At 38.1% G+C, this 25,827-nt stretch overlaps 1 pseudogene; it reads right to left on the reverse strand.

Moving 5' to 3' along the window:
• Positions 1 to 23,237, reverse strand: LOC111751268 (serine/threonine/tyrosine-interacting protein-like; annotated as a pseudogene).
• Between the last annotated feature and the right edge of the window lie 2,590 nt (positions 23,238 to 25,827).

Raw genomic sequence — 25,827 nt, forward strand, 5'->3', positions numbered from 1 at the left:
TTCCAAAAGGTCAGCCATTGAAAACCCTGTAGAACACAGTACTATCCTGACACACGTGGGGTTGTTATGAATTAGAACTGACCCTATAGCAAGCTTTTTTTTTTTGTAATGTTGCTTTTGAGTCAATTTGTTCACTTGCCACTTGCATGTTTGCAAAATTGTCTTTTTCTTCATGTCTCCTCTTCAAACCGCCTGTGGTACCAGACCGAACAGATAATGATCTTTCTATCTGCAGTGGCAACATCATCCGTATTGCTGATTTTGTTAAGGATACGGCTTCATATTCCTAAACTTGATGGACAAATCCACAGCACTAGGTTGAATAGGAATCTTCTTCCTTGAACACAAACAAATGCATCTGTGCTTCACTACAAATTCTAGGCCCTGCATTTCCATGGACAAGTATTTTTCCTCCAGTTGTAAGCCCTCAGCAGCACATTCTTTAGTCATGGGGGAAAAAAAAAAAAACATACATTTTTCAGCTAGATTATCTGCTATACCAAGACTGATTATCTAAATAACTGTTAAAAGTTTGGTTTAATAAAGTTTGCTTCAGTATTTTGTCTGATGCATACTGTAAGGGTTATCCCATGTGTCTGCCACATAGGTAGCTTGCTTTTCATAGCAGAAGAATATGAGCCTAAAAATAATCCAGATAAAAGTCCCTGTATCTCTTGTCACATGGAATAGGCCCATTCCCCATCGTGGCTGTGGCGACTGATCCAAAGGGTGGACACTTGACCTAAGTTGGGCTCTGTAAGGGTATGGCCCCAGAGTAGCTGATGGCCAACCTCCACATCTCTGGGGAAGCTAGAGAGAAAGCAGAGACCCCGGGTGTCTTCTTTGCACCCTGGGAGAAAAGAGAACCTCAGCCTCACAGACTGAGGTGGCAAAGTGAGTTACCCTGACTGCCCATCCTTGGGCTGGCAGTGGTGGCAAAAGGAAGGAAGGCTGGTGAGCCAGAGGGTTGGCTTAGAACTGGGGCAGTGGAGGACTGAAGGGTCCCAGAGCCTTGGCTCGCTGTGGGGAGGAGGTCGAGCAGCTACACCTGGCCACCACTCCGCTGACACCTCCCTCCCCCAGTATGTGCACAACCCTCGGGAAGCCCAGGCTCTGGCTCAATGTTTTATATTGTTCTGTTTTTCTTGTCTGTTTGTGTGTTTTTCATATAAATTATCTCTTAACCGATTAGTACATAGGGAAAGACGTCAGAATAACAAGAACTTGTATTGGTTCATAAGAAATGTATTAATCAAAGACAAGCATTATTAAAATTAAAGAAAAAATAGAAATTATAAAAATTATATTAAAAAATGAAACAAGTATTTTAAAAAATGCCTTCATTAATGCCATTTGCAACCCTCCCCAAGAACTGGTACACTTTTCATGGACAGTAAGATATCTGGGGAGGATGACAATTCAATTGAAGCCGCTGTGAAGGTATTTCATATGTCGTTTAAAACACGGATGGTGTAGAACTAAGATGTTCAGTTTGATGAAACCGGTTTCTACTAGGAGTGAATAACCTCAAGGTCCTACAACTCCAATGAGCAAGCTTAAGCCCAAAGGTTTAAAGCTGCAAAGGAGCTCCTATTTTTCTCTCCCCGAATAACTGTATACATTTAAAGTTAACAATACTTTTAATTAGTATTGTTACAGCTTTTATTTCTCATTCTCTACTAACAAAGTTCATTTCGTTTTTACCGGTCTACCCCAACATGATCTTCTATATAGGTTCTGTGTTTTCAGTACGTAGTTTTGCAGAGCCATGAGGTTTTTCAGCAAAGCATATATGGTCCTCTAGTAGAAATGCCTGTATACGGGCAAAAAACCATGGTGGTTGATAGACGATATGTTGGGATCTTGTGAAGAATATTTTTCTGACCGCTTCAGTCTTCTTAGTGGAAAAACAAGTAAGATCATCATCTTAAAGCGAGGATGATGCAGGAGTGTTTGGAAGTTTCAGGAGAAAAGACAGAGTATGAACTAGTTGTTTAGGAGAGTGGGGAAATGAATGGACTAAGGAAATGTAACACAACTCATGGTCAGCTTTAAGGCACGACCTGAAATCAGTGATGATGGATACAAAATGAGACAAGTTTAGGAATTTGGGTACAAGCATAGGATAGGGAGAGAGATGGATATATGAAATTTGCTGTAGATATTTGCTAAGTTCGTTTCCCATTTAAGGAAGTCTTTTTCTCTTTCAAAATTTCTAAGAAATTTTCATCCATGAGTAAGTATTGAGTATAAACACTTTTCTACATAATTTAAGATGATCGTGTTGTTTTTCTCCTTCAATTCGTTAATCTAGGAAATGACATTAATTAACCTTTCTGTTACTCAGTCCTCATTATAGTGTGGGAAGAAAGGTAATTCTGTTACAATTGTTATTTTTAAATCACTTGATAATGTTTTATTAGCTGTTTGATTTTTTTGTTTTCCTAAAATGCAATCGGCTTTTAAATTGTATTTAGATTACTATCTTACCTAGTTTCAGTATCAAAGTTACTTCACATCATTAAATGATTTGGGGTAGCTGGATAGAGTAGTCAATTTTTTTTTCCACAAATGGTTTCAGTCTTAGGCGGTGGTGTCAGTTCTAACACCTAACCTGGTGCTGGTTCAGGGCCTAAGTCTGACAGGACCATAGACTATTCACAAACCCAACCTTACAGATATGAATATGTGCAATTCTTCCCGAATATCTTCACCCAAAAAAACCAAACCCATTGCCATCAAGTCAATTCTGCCTCACAGCAACCCTACAGGACAGGGTAGAACTGCCCCATAGGGTTTCCAAGGAGCTCCTGGTGGATTCAAACTGCCAACTTTTGTTTAGCAGCCGTAGTTCTTAACTACTACGTTACCGGGGTTTCCTGGATATCCTCAACAAGAGACTGTTTTACACTCTGAATTTCAGCTTTTTATTCTTTCCTTTCCACCTCTCTGTAATTTTTATTAACTCTCTCTGAGAGGGTATTTCTTATACACTTACCAACATTTATAGATTTTATAAGTGAGTAGCTTCTAGATACTGTTGGCTATCATATTCTTACAAAGAAAAATAGAAATATGTATCGAGTGACAAAAGCAATTTGTAGAAAAATGAGATAGGATCCGATTACATAAAGAAATACCTGGGTAAGTATGGATGAGTTTGTGTGGGTGTGTATGCTGGGAGAGAACATAAGAGAAAGAATGGGAGCAAAAATCAGAGAGAGAGAAAGAAGTTTCTGGATGGAGTGCCATTATTTATTGTTGTCCATATCATGGTTGTTCATAATTATTACATGTAGGAATACATGAGTGAACTAAATACACATGGTATCCACTCTCATGATCTTACAGAATGTAGAATAAAAAGGGAATACTAAGAAAATATTTAAGTCATTGGAAAACAGGCTCCAAACAATAGTGATTCTTGAGGGGAGGGAAACACAGGGAGTGACTACCACGTTCATTGTGGTTGCCTTCTGAGAAGTATTTTGTGAACTCAGTGTAGAGAAGTAGAGATTTTAGAGATCACAGCAGCCTTGCCCAGCTGTGGAAGGAGAAAGTGACGTTCATTGCTGCTGAAGAAGCTGGAATTTGCATGGCAGAGAATCTGAGAGGAAGGAGCTATGCATGAACTAGGCCTCAGAATTCTTTGTGGGTGTTCCCACGGGACTTTTGACATGCATAGGTAAAACCCCATGAAGACTAGAGAGTAGCACCCAAAGGGCTGAGAGCTAAGTAGAGACAATAGGAGCCATACAGGCCAGGAAGACATCTGCATTCCAACCAGCCAGAGTGGAGAGACCTGTCTGAGCACCTCCTGTGATCTGTTAAGACCCCAGAAAGACCTCACCTTGTAAGTAAGGACTATGCACTTGAATAAAGGCCATGGAAAAAAAAATTTTTTTTTAGTTTTTTATTAGTTCTAAGGACGAAACCAAAATAGACCAGTTCCAACACCAATAAACAAGCAAAACAAAGCAAAGCAAGCTGATAAGATCAAGAGGATCGAGGAGTAATTTAAGAACGCGCTGAAACAAATTTTAAAAACCATTTCAGGAAAACAGTATAATCCAGGTCCTTACAACATATTATCCACCTAGGTTCAGCATTCAATTTTTTAAAAAAATCACTAAACTACGTGAAGAATCAGAACAGTGTGATTCATTTAAAAAAAAAAAAAAAAGTCAATAGAAACAGCCTGTGAGATATGTCAGGTGTTGGACTTAAAGAGGAAAACTTAAAAAAAGCTCCTAAGTCTGTGAAAGAAAAGGATGCACATTATGTGTGAACACGCAGAGATTCTGGAAGAGTAATGGGAAGTATAAAAAGAAACCAAATGGAAATTGCAGATCACAGAAGTGCAGTATCAGATATACTGGGCAGGCTTAAGGGAGGACTGGAGATGGGAGATACCACTGCTCCTGAGGTCTGTCCACGTGGGCTGGGTACGGATCAGATGTACTTCCAGGTTGCATTTGTGCGATTCATTCCATCCAAGAGAAGCCAAAGTGGCTCCCATCAAGACTCCCCAATTTTTTTTTTAATGAAAACATGACTACAATTAAAAAGAAATTGAATGCTAGAAACAACGGTATGTGGGTAGATTTTAAATAATCTAAATAAAGTGAGTTTTGTGGATGCAATTATAAAAACTGAATGTCAGCTTAGATCTCTGGGTTTTTTTTTTATTGATTCCTCTTCCCTTTGCTTTTAACATACTCTCTGGTGACTTATCAGGATTCCTAAATGCAGAGATAGAGAGAGAAGCAATATAAAATTGTAATAATAGGATAATAGATAATTTTAAAAAATCTTGTCATATAGTTAATATCAAGTAAGATCTGATTCTATGTGTAATATACCGTACTTTCTGGCTCACAATTAATGTGTCACGAGCATAAAAAAATAAAAATTTGTTTGCTATGTCTGAAATTTAATACTTATCTGGTAAAGCCCTTATATGAAATGATTCTGCCAGCCCAGGTTTTATTTATTTATTTATTTGTTTTTAATATATGAGCATTTCTCTAACCTGTTGTTTTTTCGTTACTTCTGTAGGATACAGTCTGTCCAGCAGTTCACCAAATACCTTCTGATAAAAATTTGCTTCTCTCTTCTTCTTCATTTTTTGGTAGCCTTATAATTGCCTCTCCAAAAGAAAAGAATTAGTTGGTCATTTATTGCACATATTTTATCTATGCAAATATTTCAGGGTATGTAATGAAATTACAATTATATACCAGTTATCTTTAAATATTTATAATTTTTCAACTTTAAGATCTTGCCATTTTTAAAGTGATTTGATAAAAGATCCATGTCATATTTTAAGACCTCGTTAAAAAAGCTCTTTCCCTCTTCCTTAAAACTCAGATAAGCAAAGTGATGATGAATATTTCTATTTTTGAACGGATGCTAGCAACCTATCCAGGCGCCTAAGCTATTCCTTAAAAAAAAGCTGGAAAGTTTGAGAAAGCTGAAGAAAATTTAAAAAATATACAAGAGAATGAAATGATAAGAAAACTAAGTTATTCCCAAGAACAAGCAAAGATTGTGGAAGTTACACTAAACAAATTAAGGATGCTTATGTTTCATTCTGATCTTTCTGTTAATTTATATTAAAGGATATGATGGTTGTGTGCCATTGAGTTAAATCTGACTCATAGTGACCCTGTTAGACAGAGTAGAACTGTCCCATAGGGTTTCCTAAACTGTAATCTTTACAGGAGCAGTTTGCCAGGTCTTTTTGCCCACAGAGAAGTTGGTGGGTTCTAACCAACAACACTTCAGTTAGCACCAGAGTGCTTAACCATTGTGCCACCAAAAAGACCAAAAAAACAAGCCTGTTGCCATCCAGTCGATTCCAACTCCTAGCGATCCTATAGGACATAGTAGAACTGCCCCCGCAAGATTTCCAAGGCTGTAATCCAGCCTGCGGCATCTTTCTCCCACACAGCGACTGGTGGGTTTGAACAACTGACCTTTCCGTTAGCAGCTGAGTGTTTAACCGCTGTGTCACAGAGCTCCTTATTGTGCCACCAGGGCTCCTTATATTAAAGGATACATTCATTTGTGTAATTTAGTCATGTAAGATTGAGACCTAAAACGAACAAAACCAAATTGGTTGCTGTCAAGTCGTTTTCCAACTCACAGCAATCCTACAGGATAGAGTAGAACTGCCCCGTAGGGTTTCCAAGCCCACAGTTTTTATAGAAGATTGCCACATATTTCTCCCGCAGAGCGAATGGTAGGTTCAAACCTTCAATCTTGCTGATAGCAGCAGAGAGCTTAACCACTGTGCTAGCAGGGCTCGTGATTGAGACCTACAAATGCTGAAATACAGAGAATTCAGAATTTGGCAAATAACTATCTCCCCACTATGGAAATGATACAGTTAAAGATTTCTCTAACTAACTTCCAAAAATACCATGTGTTGTCTATGATTCTTTTCTTGTTTGATTTTCTTGGATTTTTTGTGGTGTATTTTGTCAGTAATAGAAGTGAAGATAAAAAATAGGAAATTTAACAATAGTCGGAAAAGAGGGAATTCAAAGATAGGGGAAAGGGGAAAATGTTAACAGAGCCTTGGGAAAGATGACAGAATGGATGAGATAAAGGTGTATTTATTTTTAACAACACCAAAGCAAGGATAGAAGGGGTTGATGGACTAGGTCTGAGTGTCCTGCTGGCATGAGGTTACATTCACATGGCTAAAGTTACATCACTCTGTGTATAGAAGAGGGCTGAAGCCCTGGTGGTGAGCAGTTAAGTAAGACTTACAGCTACTAACCAAAAAGGGCAGCAGTTCAAATCACCCAGCCCTGTCTGGGTATCCCTGAGTTCTGCTCGGTCCCATAGGGTTGCTATGAATCAGAATAGGCTCCAGGGCAACGAGCTTGTTTTGGTTTCCCAATCCAAGCAGCTCATGAAAATTACCTTCCTTACCTATAATGAAGTAAAACCAAACCAAAACCAAACCCACTGTGGTCGAGTCAATTCTGACTCGTGGCGACCCAATAGGACAGAGTAGAACTGCCCCATAGGGTTTACAAGGAGTGCCTGGTGGATTTGAACTGCTGACCTTTTGGTTAGCAGCAGTAGCTCTTAACCACTACACCGCCAGAGTTTCTATAACGAAGTATAGTTCTTATAAAAATTTCCTGTTTTTAACGTTTAAATTTTTCCTCATCTCTCAAGAATAACAGAAAATGGATATTAACCCAACGGGTACCCGTGAAACATACAAAATCAATCAATCGCTCAATACCTGCACCCCCATAATCCTCCCATAATACTATTAAGTCTTGGTGCTTCTGGGGAACCGATCTACAAATCACACAGGATTTTAGACAGGTTCTGAGTATAGACTCTCCACCTGTCTCCCCTGAAAACATTTGCCAATCTAAATCGCTTTCAGTATTTCAGGAATCTATGGATTTTAGGGTGCTTTAAAAAAAAAAAAAATAGCTTACTCTAAGATATAGTTGGTTATCTTGTTTTTGGTCTTTCTTATATATCAAACTTGCTTTTATTTTTTGTAAATAGCTAGAGGTCACAGTACAAGGTCAGAACAGATGGGCTTGCAAATGGAAGATAAAATATATTTACTGAATTGTAATTATAATATTTTTATAATATTATAATAATGTCAATAGATTTTAAACACCTATAGCAATCCTAATTATTCCTCTTAGCTGAAATAGCAGCAAACCAACCAAAATGATGATAATAATAAATTCTTAGCGTTCCTCTAAGCCTTTAAACTTAATGATGTGCCCAACCTGGAGCACTCATTCTGTTACTGAAATTTCATGGGTCAAAGCCACCTGCCACAGATGGCCAATTCTTGAGACAAGGGTGAGGTGAGTAGCAAGAGCTTTTTTGTATATCCATTCACAGGGGACAAAGCCTGTCTCCCCCAAGTGAAGATTAGCTAAAAGCTTTATAGGGCAAAATCATGGGTTTCAGGAACTTGAATGTCATTCTCTCCTGGGGTGGTTTTGGTGATCATGGTCCCCGGTATTATCTCATCTGCCCAGGGGTGACTGGTCTCCTGGGGTGTTTTCAGTGATCATAAGACTTTCTTAGATCATATCATTTGTTTTCCACAGTCTGAAAAGGACATTAGTCATTAGTAAAAATTTAACAAGGAAAAAGGAACTGAGCAGTCAAGAATAAGTTTAGAAGAAAGAAAAATGGGGTAGGTCCTGTTCATGTCATGGCTAAGCAGCCCGTTCCAATCCTTTGGATCTTTGGATGGCTGGCTGCTTCTCAGAATTCAGACCTGTGAACAAATGTTACCTTTCCTGAGACGTCTTCTCTGGTCGTCCTGTCAAATACATCACCACACAGTTACTCTCTATCCCAGGACACTGCTTTGTGTTCTTTGATACTATCACTTTCTCAAATCATGTTGTTTGATTTGTTGATTAATATGTCTTTTCCTACTAGACGAGTGGACTAAGAACAGGAGCTTTGTCTGCCTGAATACCCAAGAACGGTTCTTGGAAAATAGTATACATTAGGTCAATATGTTTTGAATGGCATGGAATGAACAGAGACACTTAGGAATAAAGTTAATATATGTATATAATCGTCTTAGTCTTTGGTAATATTTAGAGGGTAAGTCAGTTTGTCTTACTGTGGTAGCTGGCTTATTGCTATGATACTGGAAGCTATGCCACCAGTATTTCAAATACCAGCAGGGTCACTCATGGGGGACTGGTTTCAGTGGAGCTTCCAGACTAAAACAGACTGGAAAGAAAGGCCTAGTGATCTACTTCTGAAAATCAGTCAGTGAAAACCCTATGAATCACAGCAGAATATTGTCCGATATAGTGCTAGAAGATGTTGGAAGATGCTCTAGAGGTTAGAAGGTACTCAGAATACACAGTGGCCACCACAGTGGACTTGAGCATACCAGTGATCAAGAAAATGGCACAGAACTGGGTGGCATTTCGTTCTGTTGTAAATGGGGTCACTGTAAGCCAGAGCCAACTTGACAGCAACTAACAACAAAAAAAGGGGCTAAGATTCTAGAGTTTGGATCCTCACCTGATATTTATGATCTGTGTGGCCTTTGATTTGCTTAACATCGGAGGAAAAAAGCCTAACTGCTGTATAAGATTGTAGTAAACTCAAGTAATTAGTTACCGTTGTTTGCGGCATAAAAAAGTACCAATAAAGGTTATTTATCTTTATTATTAGCCACAAAAATCAAACAATTTTATAAATATGTTAATGTAATAGAGTACTTTCTTGATAGTCAGAAAAATAAAAAAAACAAAAGAATTGAGAATGTTCTATGATCCTATTACTTACTCAAAACATTAGAAATGACATTCTACACTAACTATAAAAGGTGGAGCATATGTAGAAAAAAAAATAAATCAATCTATAACACCCTTGAACTTCAGAAAACAAAAGGGAAACAAAACAAAAAAAAAACGCTGGGAATTCAGCCAATCATCTAAATCCGACATGTTTCACCTACTAATGAATTTACGTATGCTGTAAAAACTCAGCAAAGAAAGGAAGGTTACGCATATTTATATAACGCTTCAGTGGAGATGATAAACGAAACAAAGCCACAGACTCATTCATTGGACATGACATGATTACATTTATTTCCATACTTTAGTGACAACAGTGATCACTGTGAAATTTCTATGTGATTTTGGAGAAAAAAAAAAGTCTAAATTTCTGAATGAAGGCGAAAGGAGAATATACATTTTTAAAAACTGTCAAATATTATATGATTTTAATTTTTTCCCTTTTTTAATTAAGGAAACTGGAATAAAACATAAAATCTTATAAGGATGAGTGGTTATCTTGATTCACTGAAGATTTTCAAGAAACTTGGTTTTGGCGATGATTAACGATGACAAAAAAAAGGATTTTTTTTTTGTATTTTAATGAGTTTTCTAAGTAAAATTAGATAGTCTTCAAAACGTATTTTTTTTTAACTTTTTGAGTTGTTCTTAAACAACAGAATAATATCACTTTAATGAATGTCGAAACTTCATTTGTTTAAAAAACAAATTCTTAGAGTACTATATCAACGTGATGGGGCTTTGATGATACATTATAGCCATAACTCATCAAAAAGACAGCACTCGGATAATACTGCACATTAAATATGTTACCCAAACTCTCAGCTTTATAATAGCAATGTAGAACAGTGCCTGGCAGAAACTCTTTTTTAGTTAGGTGACTTTCCTTTAACACTAGGAATTCAGTTAGATGCACACACACACACACACACACACACACACAATCTATTCCTCGTGACTTCTTATTGTTAGTCGCCTTCCAACGCATGGCAGCCCCACATGTACAGGGCAGAGCTGCTCCACAGGATTTGCAAGGCAGTGAATTTTGGAAGCAGATCATCAGTGTGTCTTCCAAGACATCTCAGTGGGTTCAAACTGCCAACCTTTCAGCTAGTAGTTGAGCACTTAATCGACTAGGCTTGTGTTTATACAAAGATTTCGGCATAATGAAAAGCAAAATCAGGTGAACAAATTCGGTAAGAGTAAGTAGCTCAACATGAAAATGAAAAGATAGTTAAATGTATGTTTGTGTATGTATTTAACCACCATTTGTCTGTCAGTTTGTTGTATTGTGGTGGCTTGAGTGTTGCTGTGATTTTGAAAGGTACACCACCGGTATTTCAAATACCAGCAGAGTCATCCATGGTGGACAGGTTTCAGCAGAGCTTCCAAACTAAGATAGACTGGTATACATAGCTGCTGTACCAAAAAGAATTGGTGGGTGTTCAAACATTTCAGAAGGTAGCACATGATCAAGAACTAATGGTACTGAAGAAAGAAGTCCAAGCTGCACTGACGGCACTGGCAAAAAACAAACCTCCAAGAATTGACAGAAAATCAGTTGAGGTGTTTCAACAAACAGATACAACTCTAGAAGTGGTCACTCATCTATGCCAAGAAATTTGGAAGAAAGATCTCCGGCCAGTCAATTAGAACACATCATATTCGTGCCCATTCCAAAGAAAAATGATCCAACCTAATGCAGAAATTATTGAACAATATCTGTCATGGATTGAATTATCTCCCCCTCCAAAAATGTATATATCAACTTGATTAGGCCATGATTCCCAGATTCCCAGTATTGTATGGTTGTCCTCCATTTTGTGATTGTAATTTTATGTTGAGAGGGTTAGGGTGGGATTGTAACACCGCCTTCACTCAGGTCGCCTCCCTGATCCAAGGTAAAGGGGAGTTTCCCTGGGGTGTGGCCTGAACCACCTTTTATCTCTCAAGAGACAAAAGGAAAGGGAAGCAAGCAGAGAGTTGGGGACCTCATTCCACCAAGAAAGCAGCACCAGGAGCAGAGCATGTCCTTTGGGCCCAGCTTTCCTGCACCTGAGAAGCTCCTTGACCATGGGAAGATTGAGGACAAGGACCTTGCTCCAGAGCCAACAGAGACAGAAAGCCTTCCCCTGGAGCTGACGCCCTGAGTTTGAACTTATAACCCACTAGACTGTGAGAAAATAAATTTCTCTTTGTTAAAGCCATCCACTTGCGGTATTTCTGTTATGGCAGCTATAGATAACCAAGACAATATCATTAATGTCACATGCAAGTAAAATGATTCTGAAGACAATTAAAAAATGGTTGCAGCATTACATTGACAGGGAACTGCCAGAAATTCAGAAGAGGATGTGGAGCCAGGGATATCATTGCTGATGTCAGATGGATCATGGCTGAAAATGGAGAATACCAGAAGGATGTTTACCTGTGTTTTATTGACTATGCAAAGGCATTTGACTGTGCAGATCATAACAAATTATGAATAACATTGCACAGAATAGGAATTCCAAAACAATTGTGCTCATGTGGAACCTGTACATAGTTGCTCAAACAGAACAAAGAGATACTGCATGGTTTAAATTCAGGAAAGATGTGGGTCAAGGATGTATCCTTTCGCTATACCTACTCAATTTGTATGCTGAGCAAATAATGAAAGCAGCTAGACTACATGAAGAACACAGCATCAGGATTGGTGGAAGACTCATTAACAACCTATGATATGCAGATGACACAACCTTGCTTCCTGAAAGTCAAGAAGACTTGAAGTACTTACTGATGAAGATTAAAGACCACAGCCTTCAGTACAGATTACACCCCAGCATAAAGAAAACAAAAATCCTCACAACTGGACCAATAAGCAACATCATGATAAATGGAGAAAATGTTGAAGCTGTCAGGATTTCATTTTACTTGGGTCCACAATCAATGTCCACAATCAAAGTCGCAGTCAAGAAATCAAAGGATGGGCATTTAAGTTGTTTCCATTTTTTGCTGTTGTGAATAGTGCTGCAATGAACATGGGTGTGCATATGTCTATTCATGTGAAAGTTCTTATCTCTCTAGGGCATATTTCTAGGAGTAAGATTGCTGGATTGTATGGTACTTCTATTTCTAGCTTTTTAAGGGAGCACTAAACCATTTGCAAAGTCCACTCTTCAGACAAAGATTAGACAGGACCATAAAACAAAAAATAATACACATGAGAAATGTGCTTCTTATTTCAATCAGATATACGAGACCAAATGGGCAGCTCCTGTCCAAAAGCAGGATGAGAAGGCAGGAAGGGGTGGGAACTGGTTGAATGGGCACACGGAACTCGGGTGGAAAGGGGGAGTGTGGTGTCACACTGTGGGGATTGCAACTAATGTCACAAAACTGTATGTGTATAAATTTTTGTATGAGTTTTGTACATAGGGTCACTATGAGTGGGAACTGGCACCTAATAAAGACAACAACATACATATTTACAGATGATAAAATTATTCACCACAATTGTAGAAAAATTCGAAAGTACAAGAAAATCACAAAGAAAAAAATAATAGTCATTTATACCATCATCAGAAAAAAAAACCAAAACATTTCATTATATGTGCTTCAAATTAGTTTCTATTAATTCTTCTATGATTATATGTAATATACATATATGATTATATATCACCCACAGGTAATCACACAATGAGTATAGTTCATGAAGACTTTATGATGTATATAATATATAAACTAGTATAAAAAAAAAACTAGTATGCTATGAGTTTATTATGTATACACTCTTATGTAACCTACTGTTTTTGCTAAAACTATACAGTAGACCTCTTTTTAAATAAACATGCATAACTAAAACATTTTCTTAACTGCCTTAATTGACATGAAGCAATTCCTAATTCTAAGTTATTTAGATAAATGTCACTTTTCACTTTAACAGAAGCCAAGAACATTCTTGAATATTCAGCTTTAAGTACATTTTGTATTATTTCCTTAGAATAAACTACAAGTTGTAGAATTGCTTGGACAAAGAGACTAGGTATAAACACAAACCTCCTCCCAAAAATGTCATTCATATCTACATTTCATCAATGTTACAGTTCAAGGTCTCTCAAGGCAGAAGCTACCATTGATTTTGGGTGCAAAATATGTATTAGGGATCAATATCTATGAAAGGAAGGAGGAGACAGCAGGACTGAACAGAAAAAGAAGCTGGCCAGCAGTGCAGGCTCAACATTTCTTTTTTTCTTATTTCAGTACCTACTCCTGTCCTTTTTTTTTTTTCTTTTGGTATGCTCACTTTCTTATTTATTTTTAGGAGCTTATCATTTTTTGAGGATATTAAACTTTTCTCTCTCATGTATTTTGCAAAGAATTACCAATGGCCCATTCATATTGTGGTCAATAATACAATCTATTTTATGTAATAATACCATATTTTTAGCACCACTTCTCCTGTTAAGAAAAATCACCTCTTTGTTTAGTTGTCTTGTTTTCTGATCCTTGATTAATACAGTTTTCTAGAATCCAGCACATTATTAATTTCAGAGCATTTCTCATATTTTGCAGAACAACAATTGAACAAGCACTATTTATTCACTAAAGATGGATAGATACATACAGTCATACATTTGAATATACACACATGTATACGTGCATACATACACACATATAATACGTAGATGCATAAAGACTTAGTAACATCGCACATAACGCACTCCAGCACTGAATTCTCTTTTGGCGAAAAGCCATGATTTTTCTTATTACAAGATGGACATCTGCACACTTTAAAACAGATTAACTCATTGCCCTTGAGTCAATTCCAACTATAGTGACCCTATAGGACAGAGTAGAACTGTCCCATAGAGTTTCCAAAGAGCAGCTGGTGGATTGCAACTGCCGACCTTTTGGTTAGCAGCCATAGCTCTTAACCACTGCACCACCAGGGCTCTGCTCAAATCAGGTTAGCACCCTCTTATTTAAGTCTTAAGGAGATAGATCTTTAAGACATTAAGACTTCAGTTAGCTACAGATAAAACCACAGGGGAAGTAAATTTTGCCTTTAATCTTGTCCATCCTCACCTGTAGTTCACTTTTTTTCCCTCCTGTCCAAGAAATCCCTAAAGCCTTTTCACCATAGCCACCCCATTAAAGCGTCGCACAAGTACCATCATCCACACTTTGAAGGACTACAAGCTTCGAGGAGATATAAGTGCTTTATAACACATCTCTAACCAAAAAACTAAACCCATTGTCATAGAGTCGATTCTGACTCCTAGCAACCTTTTAGGACAGAGTAAGACTGCCCCACAGGATTTCCAAGAAGCAGCTGGTAGATTCAAACCGCTGACCTTTTGATTAGCAGCCAAGCTCTTAACCACCGGGCCACTGGGGCTTCTATACATCTCTAAAGAAAAAAGCCCCATTGCTGTCCAGTAGATTCCAATTCATAGCAACCCTATAGGACAGAGTAGAACTGCCCCATAGTTTCCAAGGAGTGGCTGGTGGATTCCAAATGCTGACCTTTTGGTTAGCAGATGTAGGTCTTAACCACTGCCCCACCAGAGTTTCCCTACAAAACAACTTTTTGAAAGGATGCATTACCATCAATTTACATATGAAAAAATAATGAGGCCCAAAGGATTTTAACTGCTCAATGTCACACAGATAATTAGTAAATAGTGAAACAATGTCTGATCCCTGGTCTCTCTGACTTCAAATCTCTGTATAATTACTCTACTGTATTAATTTTCTTAAAGAACACCCCAGTGGTTTGCATATCTTTACCTCTATTCCTCTATTCCTCCCCATTTCAAAACATTCCTTTCTGGGTGACATTTTCTTGCTGTTTCCCTTTGCTAGGAGACTGATAAAGGTAGCTCTTTCTAACATAGAATTAGTGAGTTCTGAAAGCCAAGGGAATTTTCTTTTAAGGAGTAAATTTAATGATAAAAATTGGGGGCACAAGGGCAATCTATTTAGAAAATGATGGCTTCCATTATATTTCAAGTCAGAACACAGAGGTCGTAGTTTACCCTGGCTTCTTGTAGGTCCAAATAACAATAAATCTTCCCTCAGATGTATTTCCTCAAATTATATTTTAAGCCAGATGCCCAAGCCAAAGAATTCAAGATAGTGTCTAAGGCACCAGGAATGTAGAGCAGAGGGTCAGATTGTAGCAGATCAGAAAGAACCCTGATGAGTATCTAAGTAGACTCAAGATAGACTCAAGCAGGAACAAGGTAGGCCTATAAAGTAGTTTCTACATGGGGGATGTTGAGCCATAATTTGGAAAAAAAAAGATTTAATTAATAACACCTACAAATATAGAATATGTGTTCACTGAAAAAGTAAATGTCAAAATGAAAGAAAAGTACTGTTTTCAGTCCAGAAAGCAAGCATTTACCAGAAGCAACTGAGAAGTTAACTTAAGCTAATAAGTCAAGATTGGGGACTGCGTATGTAGTGAGGAAAGCAATGGAATGATGGGGTTTGAACTTTTCATCTGTATTTAAGTCTGGAGGAATCTAAAATAGGAATCACAACACAAGGTCAGAATAGATGGGCTTGCAAGTGGGGGTAAAATGGATTTACTGCTTTATTTGGTACTTCACTTCCTCTTGAAATATAATTCTATCCAGTAGCGTTTGCTGCGTAACACGTCGTATCAAACATAGCTAAAACCCTTTGGCGACAAGTCGATTCCGACTCATAGCGACCCTGTAGAACAGAGTAGAACTGCCCCACAGGGTTTCCAAGGAGTGGCCAGTAAATTCAAACTGCCGACCTTTTGGTTAGAAGCCTGAGCTCTTAACCATTGTGCCACGAGGACTCCATAGCAAGCACAGTGGCTTAATAAAACAAAGATATTATTTCTCACTTTCCGTGGATTAGCCCAGCAGTTGTTGTGATCTGGGCTGGCTGACTGGGACTTGATGGATGAGCACGGCTTCACCCACTGGCTGGGTTGGCTGGGAGAGCTGGAGCCACTCATTGTGGTCCCTCCTCCTCATTGTTTACATGGGAAAGAAGGGTTCTCAGCAAGAGAAAGGGCTAGTGACAAGGGACCTCTGTTTGCACCAAGTTTGTTAATGTCCCATTGGCCAAAGCAAGTCATTTGGCCAGGCCCAGCTTCAAATGAAACAAGCAGCAAAGTCACACTGCAAAGGGGTGTACGCATAGGAGTGGGAGAAATCCGTAGCCATTTGGAATTTAACGCAACATTAGGGCCGAAGGCAAAATTCACTTAGATTTAAAATACTTTTCCAACTAGAAGGTCAAAAATATGGGAGTGAACATGCAGAACATATATTTATTTCCTCGGTTTTGGTGGGTGTTGCAGGAGCTTTCTAGCATCAGAACCAGGATCGCCATTGGACCATAAACACATATAAGACGATGATGTAATGAGTGTTTAGGGTGTGTTGTAATGAATGCTTACCAAAGTCCCTAGAAACTCGAAGTTTCAGAATGGCATCAGACATTACTTTAGATTGGGAATGATTCCAAAACTGTGATTCACATGCAAGTAACTCCTGGGGTCAGTCACAAACAAGCACCTCATCTAGAACCGGACTCAATATACAGAAGCTTTTCTGAATTATTTACCAAAAATACAAACCAAAAAAAAAAAAACCAAACCCACTGTCGTGAAGTCGATTCCAAATCATAGCGACCCTATAGGACAGAGTAGAACTGCCCCATAGCGTCTCCAAGGAGCATCTGGCAGACACAAACATGTTAATATAAAAATATCAAAAAGTTCTACTGTTAAAAACGTTTATGGGATTTTATTGTCTCAGTATTCACTCAGTCATTTGTTTTATAAAGTGATGATGTCTGCAGATATCAGCTATTGTTCTTTTCACATCTAGAATCATTTGTTGGTATTCTGTGTTGTTTGATGACTCAACAATATCTTGCTTGTATTCAATTACAATCTCAGTCACCGTGTTGTCTTCATTATCCGTCTGATGGAGTAGATGTCACAGGTTAGCACTCGTTTTAAATTTATATATAAATGTTTGGCACTAAAGACTTCTAGCATTCGATAAGAAAATTCAATTTGAATTATAGTAGCTCACAAATGCAATTTTTTTCTTTCTGCCTCACTGAAAGGTAAACATCATTTGACTTCAATTAAATAAAGTGACGCTAAAATCTTTGTAAGCAAAAATGTAGCAAGAGAAATGCATTAGGGTGGAAATTTACAGGCGCACCATAACTTATGCACTAGGATGCACTGATGAGAGTGTCCGCTGCAACAATTTCAGTCCTTAAAATGCCAAACAAAACTTTACTCACCAAATTCATGACAGAAAGGAATCATGAAAAAAATTGCATGTTTTGAAAAACGTCCAACTCCAGTACATTTTCAACTACATAAGAGTTGATTTAGATCAGGATTCAGAAAATATATAAAACTGGAAAATCAGACACATACGTAGCCAGAGGGCATTGCTAAATGATAACAAGCGGGTAAAATCTATAAATTATTCCCATTGATTAATCCAATTCAACAAAATATATTCTTATATTCTCTAAACGCTGCTGGTATTTCAGCGATATATTTAGTTATTGCAAGAAACCAACAAAGTATATTCTCTAAACACTGCTGGTATTTCAGTGATATGTTTAGTTATCGCAAGAAACAGAAAGTCAAGGAAGAGTTATCCTACTGGGCTGGCCCAATCTTATTTTATCAGACTCTTCCGGGCAGGGTACTTTTTATCCCTTCCCAAGAAACTGTGCCCTTGTTTTATGTTTATGTAGTCCCAAGACTGGGGTCATATGGTCCAAGAGTCATCTACCCTGACAGGTTCCTGTTGAGATGTCCTTCCTCTATCAACATTGCCCTGAGAACCTGAAAGCTCTCAATTGGGTCCTAGCTCTACTTGGGACTCTGAGATCTTTGAAGTTGCCAGTGGTCCCCCTTGGCCTAATTGGCTCATGTAGCCACGTCGCCTCTGAAATATTGCTGTCTCTCTGACTGTTCTGCTCGAAACTTGAACAGGTCCTTCATGCTCTGAGACCCATAACTTTTCTGTTCCCACCATCTCACTTCACACCAGGAAGGAAAAACTCCATCTAATCTTAGTGAATATGTCCCCTGGCGCTTATGGTCGCTTATGGCTTGACACAGTGGCTGCAATGATGGGCTCAAACATAGCAATGATTGTGGCAATGGCGCAGGACCAGGCAGTGTTTAGTTCTGTTGCACTTGGGGTCGGTATGAGTCAGAACAGACTGGACAACACCTAACAACAACGATAATTCTTATGGTCAAGATATTTTGCCTATGATCTAATGTTCTCATAACTCTGGGGGTTAGAAAGATGCAGAGGGGAATTCTATATTCTATCCTGTTCCATAAGTCGCTGGAAACAATAAGCACAAGACTGACCACTTAGAAAAGGGTAGCGAGGAGCAAGAGTGGTCCAGGGAAAATACAGGGAGGAAAAAATATATTAATATAATACCTCAAATATTATACCATCCACATACCTAATTTGTAGGATTGTAGCAGAAGCCCTCGTTGCGCAGTGGTTAAGAGCTACAGCTGATAATTAAAAGGTCAGCAGTTTGAATCCACCAGCTGCTCCTTGGAAAACCTGTGAGGCAGTTCTACTCTGTCTTATGGGGTTGCTATGAGTCGGAATCAACTCGATGGCAACAGGTTTGGTTTTTTTTTTAGTAAGATTTAGAAATAATACATGCAAAGTTTCTGGCATATTCTAAAAAAAAAAATATAGTGATAGCTATTATTATTGTTATTATTATATTGAAACACATAGTACCATGCCTCAGACTTATAGTCGTGACACTTCTGTAACAGTTGTTTTGAACAGACTACTAACATTAAAATGCTGTATAATATTTATGTTTCGTATGGAAGACATCGAATCCCCAAGGACTAGTAATACAGAGAACTTGGCACAGCAGAATCAAACTCCTGATACTTTGAAGGTACAAAATAGGCTTAAATTCCAAAGAATGCAAATCAAATTTACATCTAAACAATGATCAAGGTTGCTGACACATTTAGCCAATAAGCAATCTTCCCAAACTTCTATTAACGTTTTCTCAAAACATTCAGTTATCTCTGGGTTGTTGACTTACTGAGAATACAGTAATATTAAAAACGAAACCCATGGTCGTTGAGTCAATTCCCACTCACAACAACCCTACTGGACAGTGTCGAACTGCCCCATAGGGTTTCCGAGGAATGGCTGGTGGATTTGAACCGCCAACATTTTGGTTAGCAGCTGATCTCTTAAGCACTGCACCACCAGGGTTCCACGATGACATTACTACACATAAACGTATATATTCTTTTGACTAACCCCTAGTGCAGCAGTGACATTATTCCGTCTGCATATAAATTCCCTCTGCCTTTCTCTATCTGCAACTTTTCTTTTTCATAGACTTTCAGCTAATTTTAGAGGCCCTGACTAGAGTATATGCCCAAATATGCCCACTTTCTGGGAGAAAAGTCACAAAAGATCGAGATCTTACAGTCCAGAGGACAATCGAACATGTGTTTAAGGAACCTGAGGGATTAGAAAACTGTCCCAAGGAACAGGTTCTCCAACAAGAGCTTTTATATATTTTAAGAATGAGACCTAAAGGCCTTACCACTGAGCCCATACACTCTTTCAACATCACTTGAGGTGACATAGTGGCGAGTGTTCTACCCCACCTGCAGGGAGGCAGGGGCTGAGTCCCAGGATGTACAGTTCGTGGGCCACAGCAGCAACTGCCCCCTAGAAGCCACACCTAGAGTTGGGGCTATCTGCTGAATGCTCTGCAGAAGTGGCCAGCCCCAGCAGCCAGCTTCAGCCTCAATAGACCAGGCTCCTAGCTGTAGACATCACTGAGCATGGCAGCTTCTCCTGGGCCATAATTCTATCGAGGTCTGCTTAACACCTAGAGAGAGAGATCTTGGCCATTCTACCAAACCCTGCCCCAGGCATAAGATTAAAAATGAATGAAGCCTTTTGCTATTACTTTAAGTCATAGTATAGGATCCACTAGTAATGAGGCAACGGAGCTGTCGGATTCTGAATCTAATGTGTCGGGGATGTTTTATCCAATGGAGAACGTAAGGAGTTAAAAATGGACCGAAGTGTTTATTCTAGCACTTTTTTGTTTGCTTCCTTATATGACATGGATTGGAATAGAGTCACGGGAAGATTAGAAGGTTTATCTGTGAAGTGTTGACAATTGGGCATTTCTAGAACAAACCAAACCAAAACCAAACCCAGTGCTGTCGAGTCGATTCCCACTCATAGCGACCCTATAGGACAGAGTAGAACTGCCCCACAGAGTTTCTAAGGAGCGCCTAGAGGATTCGTACTGATGACCCTTTGGTCGGCAGCCATAGCACTTAACGACTAAGCCACCAGGGTTTCCTGACAGAACAAAGAACAGGTTAAATGTGTTCCCTACTCTTTTTGAAGGGTACAATCTTTCTGAGAGTGATTACCGTGGAACTGATCAGGGGATTATTAGCACAGGAGTGGGAAGAGGCCATGGGAATTGAGTCAAGATGTTAGCAGTGAAGAGAGAAAGAAGCAGATGGATACTAGGCAGATTTTAGATAAATTACTAATGGACTGGCTGAGATCCTGTGCTACATGACATAGATGGGAGAGTAAAAGTTGTCTCATGGTGGCTTCTGCAATTTAAGATTTTTTTTTTTTTTTTTTTTAATGCTTGACATATATATATTGGGAAATTGCTAACAGATAGATAGTAATTGGAAACCCTGGTGGCAAAGTGGGTTACGTGCTACAGCCGGTAACCAAAAGGTCGGCAGTTAGAATCCGCAATACGCTCATTAGAAACTCTATGGGGCAGTTCTATTCTGTCCTATAGGGTCACTGTGGGTCAGAATCAACAACTTGGCAATCTGGGTTTAAACAGTAATTATATTTATACAAATGGATAAAATCATCTAAGAAGGTTATAGAGCAAATAGGTAAAAGAATGAAGAAATTTTAGGAAGAACCAGAAAACAGAAACAAGAATTTTTATGTTTATAACTTTGTGTTCCATTCACTGATATTATTTGATAACATCTCTTATGTCCTAAAACTGAGCTATGTAGCTAATGCATATTGACGACTTTCCTTGTCTTAAAATTGTGGTAAGACTGTTTTATACGTTATTTCATTTATTCCCTATAGCAGTAATATCTGCAGTAACTGTGTGCACACAGTAAATACTCCAATATTTAATGGAAACCAATGTTGAATATCAGCAAAACCTTCCAGCAATTATCTCTAACTCTTTTTTAAAAATTGAATAGAGAGCATAAGAGAGACAAATGAGTATTTGCACTCTCTTTGAAGCCTTTTATACTTTCTGAAAGCCATAAATTTCTACATCTATAAGACATCCTGAGGGACAAGGTAAGAAAACACTCAGATTGATTGCAGAGTTTTTCAGATTTTATATGTCAGTTATTTTAAGCCAGTCCTAATCTCACCTGAATCAAATAAGTGTAAAAAAAAAAAAAAAAAAAGAAGAATAAATATTTGAAAACTTTTTTATGCATAACTTTTTTTTTTGCTAAAATCATGTATTTATTTAACAGTGCTCCAAAAACAGTACTAAAAAAAAAAAAAACAGCATTACGTATTTGTAATCCTGGCTATGAATAACAGACGGTGTTAAGACTTTTTCCTTCGTGTTCTACCATTTTTTAAATAAATGCTTAACATTTTCAGTAATCCCTTTCTATGTCATCTTCGCTGTTAGACTAGGAGCTCATTGGCCATTGAAGACATATCTTCCTCATCTTGCCTGTCCACAGCATGGTGGTAAGCACCATGCTTATCATGGAATACTTTATAAAATCTTTCAAGACAAATTTAATCTCAACTGTATCTTTGATAAGTAATAATAAAACTTATCTGTCTTCTAGTTACAAATAGTTAACACAAGCTTATAAATAAATGGAAGATTAATTCTGAACAGTAATGGCTGTATATATGGCAGAGGAGAGAGAGGCATATACAGACGTCTTTACCACCTGTTCACTCTGACAACAGTCCATCTACTTTCTTCCCAAGATTTGTTTTTTTTTTTTTGCTTTTGATCATTTTTCATACTTCAATTTACATTGCAATACTGTATTCCATCTCCAATATTATATTTCCTTAAAGTACTGTCTGAAGAAAAATAAAATTGAATTTACCCCGAAATCATTTTTCATGTGTATAACATGATATCGATTTTATTCGTATTATGGTAGATAGCAGGCAATAGCTCTGAGTGGCTGATTGCTCTCTTCATGTTATTCCTAGCAATAGCTGAAGACAAATGTACCGAGAAAACTGAGTTAAACTTTATCTGCTGACATTTGCAGCTCATTTAATGGCTTATTACAAAAAAAAATTTTAAAAAGGAAAAAGAAAAGAAAACACGGAGAGGGCATAGAAAAACATTTTTTTACATTCAAAGGTCTTTATATAGTCTGATTACCTGTAGGTCATTTTTCAAAATGCCAAATTGTTCCTTATTAGAACGAGAATAACACAAGATGCCTCTGATTTAACCTGATGTAGAATCCCCCAGCCAGTTGCTGAACTACCATAAATTAAAAAGTGAGAACTTTGAAGTGGTTTTGATGCCCCCCAAAACCTGCTTTGTAGGGTGTCATGATATGATGCACTATCAAAAGCACTGCATAGAAAACACACACATACACACATTAATATTTCCTCCGCAACCCAGTGAAGTCAGTGATGGGACATCATGTGTGAAATTGTCTACCCGATGCTAAAGGGAAGCTTTGTGTAAGCGGACCCAACAGGAGTCGGTCCCAGAGAGAAGCAATCACAACGTTCAGGACGCACGCTGATTGTCGCGGCCGTTTCTGTTCCTGGTGCTGCCTGTAAATCTTCTAGCTCCGTACATCTTGTGATGTTTCGCGTGAAATTGCACCAAAAAAGCAGCGAAAAATATGTAATTAAGACAAATTGAAATTTTTATTTCGCGTAATCTGAAGGCATACCCAAATAGCTGGATATAAATAATAAAAGGAAATTATGTAAGATTTTAAAATAAGGTTTGCTCTGATTTTGAGGATGATTTTAATTAGCTCTCAAGTAGAAACTTAACTAGATAGCTACCTCCTACCTAATTTTTTTTCCCTATGGTGTTCTAAATACACCTGTGATGATAATTTGTCAACTTGGTTTGGCAGAGGCCACTTCCAACTGATAGTTTATGTGTTTGGTCTGAGGAGCTGGGCTTTAAATTTTAAAAACCATCTTATAAGCCATTGACTAAATGTTTTCTGTTTTTGATTTAATCTCTGAATAACGGCAATGTCATCATAGCAGTTTAAACACGCATCCTCACATCCCTGATCTCTACCCCCAAAAGTTGTATTTAAAACTGGAGGTGAGAAAGCCTTAGAAGTAGAACGTTGTATGCTGAACGTGACCCATGCTGGCAGATAGAATCAGCCTGAAACATTTCCATCAGCCAGCACAACGTTTTATAATAGTTGTTATGTGTGTTTGTTTCTTCGTGATTCAGCAATGAGATCAATGAGGTCTGAAAATATCTGAGTTGAAGCTCGGTTTTATTTTGAGTAGTAATTAACTCTAGAAACTTCTTAAATATTTCTTCTTTACTGCATGACTACTTCATATCATACAGTAGTTTACTTCAGACCCAAAGCTTTCTCTCAAATCATTATCTTACAATTAAAATGCAATGCATCTATTTATGTTATTGTTAATCCAGATTTAAACAGTCACTAATTAAAGACAAACAGAACAACCAGGTCACTGAATGAAAAACTTTTTTAAAGGAGGGAGAACAAGTATCCTTTCATTATTATTTTGCTCCTATATTTAGTGGTTTGTTTAGGTAATGTCTTTTTTTCCCCTCTTTAATTTATTAAAAAGCAAAACAAACTATCTTGAGAAGGACACCTTTGTGCAATGGAGCTTTCTATCCACAGGACTCAGGCAAGTCAAGTGTCTTAGGCTGGGTTCTCTAGAGAAGAAAAACCATACATACAGAGAGATTTATATCAAGGAAACGAATCATGGAGTTGTACAGGAAGCAAAATCCCAAGTCTGTGGTCAGGCTGAAGGTGTCTCCTGACTCACGTAACTGCACGGGTTGGTGAACCCAAGATCAGCAAGTCAGACAGCAGGCCTCTGGCTCACAGGCTGCTGAAGCTGACGAATCCCTAGATCGGCAGGTAAGCTGCTAGCTCAAGTCCCAAGAACTGGAGGTCAGATGAACAGGAGCCAGTGGCAGGATCCAGAGCTAGCAAAAGCGAGAGAATTTTGCCAGAAAGTCTACCTATATTGGAGGTAGGCCATGTTCCTAAGGAAACTGTCTTTCAACTGGCAGCTCACAGCAGATCTCTTCATGGAGGTGATCACTTTATATCAGATCTCATTATGGAGGTGATTACATCATTACACAGCTGTCATACTACATCATAACTGCCAAACCACTGAGAATCATGGCCCAGCCAAGCTGACACACAACCTTAACCATCATACCAAGTAAACGCTCTTGAATTTCCTCATCTATTTTTTTTTTTTTTTTTTTTATAAAACTAGGTTGCAATGCTACATGCCTCATAAGTGGGATGATGTCTGAAATCCCTGTCCGGAATCTGGTAAACAGTGTGTTCTTTGAGTTCAAGGAGCAGGTCAGTTCTGTTAACCCATCTATCTTCATGTCCAAGACAACACCGGGCACCCTAACCATATTTACTAATTGTATTAACAAATTAAATAATTAAATCTGCTTCTTATCTTCGATTTCTAATTAGTGGTTACAGGTATAGATCAATAAAACATTATAAAAGAGTGATCTTACAGAAATAGAACAATAAACACCCAAGTTATACTAAAGCAATGTTTGCCTGGAGGATACATAATTTACAGAGAAATTCTGCCTTTCTGTGTTATGTTTACATGTCATGAAAAATCATGACTCTCTGTCCCTTGAAATTCTTAACTGCCTGGAATTATAGGTCATGGAGGAGAAAATTTTATTATTTTATTCATTCTACGTTTGTGTGTGTTAAAATACTACTGGTAAAATGTGCCTCTCCAGTGACTTTAACGGGTATCCAATTACTGTGCAATTGTAGCAATTAGGGGCAAACCTAGACAAAAAACAAACAAACAAAATGTGTCATTTTGAAAAAGGTGGTAGAGATATGCATTAAAAGCAATGATTACTCTCCTAATACATGCAAAAACTAAATCTATCTTTCATGGATGGAAAAGGACTGCACCTCACCCAAGGCTCTCCATATACGTCTGAAAACATCAGAGGTGTTACAGGATCTTAAGAAGCCTTTTGTGTGTGCTTGCTCTCTAGGCATTGTGAAGGTCTTTTGTATTTCCATTAAAAACAACTAATGAAGAAACACCTTGGAAGAAAATGCAACAACATGGTCATGAATTCAGGAATTTAAATGCTAACCAAGAGGCCGGCAGTTCAAATCTACCAGGCGCTCCTTGGA

Source organism: Loxodonta africana, chromosome 19 (genome assembly GCF_030014295.1).
Source record: "Loxodonta africana isolate mLoxAfr1 chromosome 19, mLoxAfr1.hap2, whole genome shotgun sequence".
Taxonomy (NCBI): domain Eukaryota; kingdom Metazoa; phylum Chordata; class Mammalia; order Proboscidea; family Elephantidae; genus Loxodonta; species Loxodonta africana.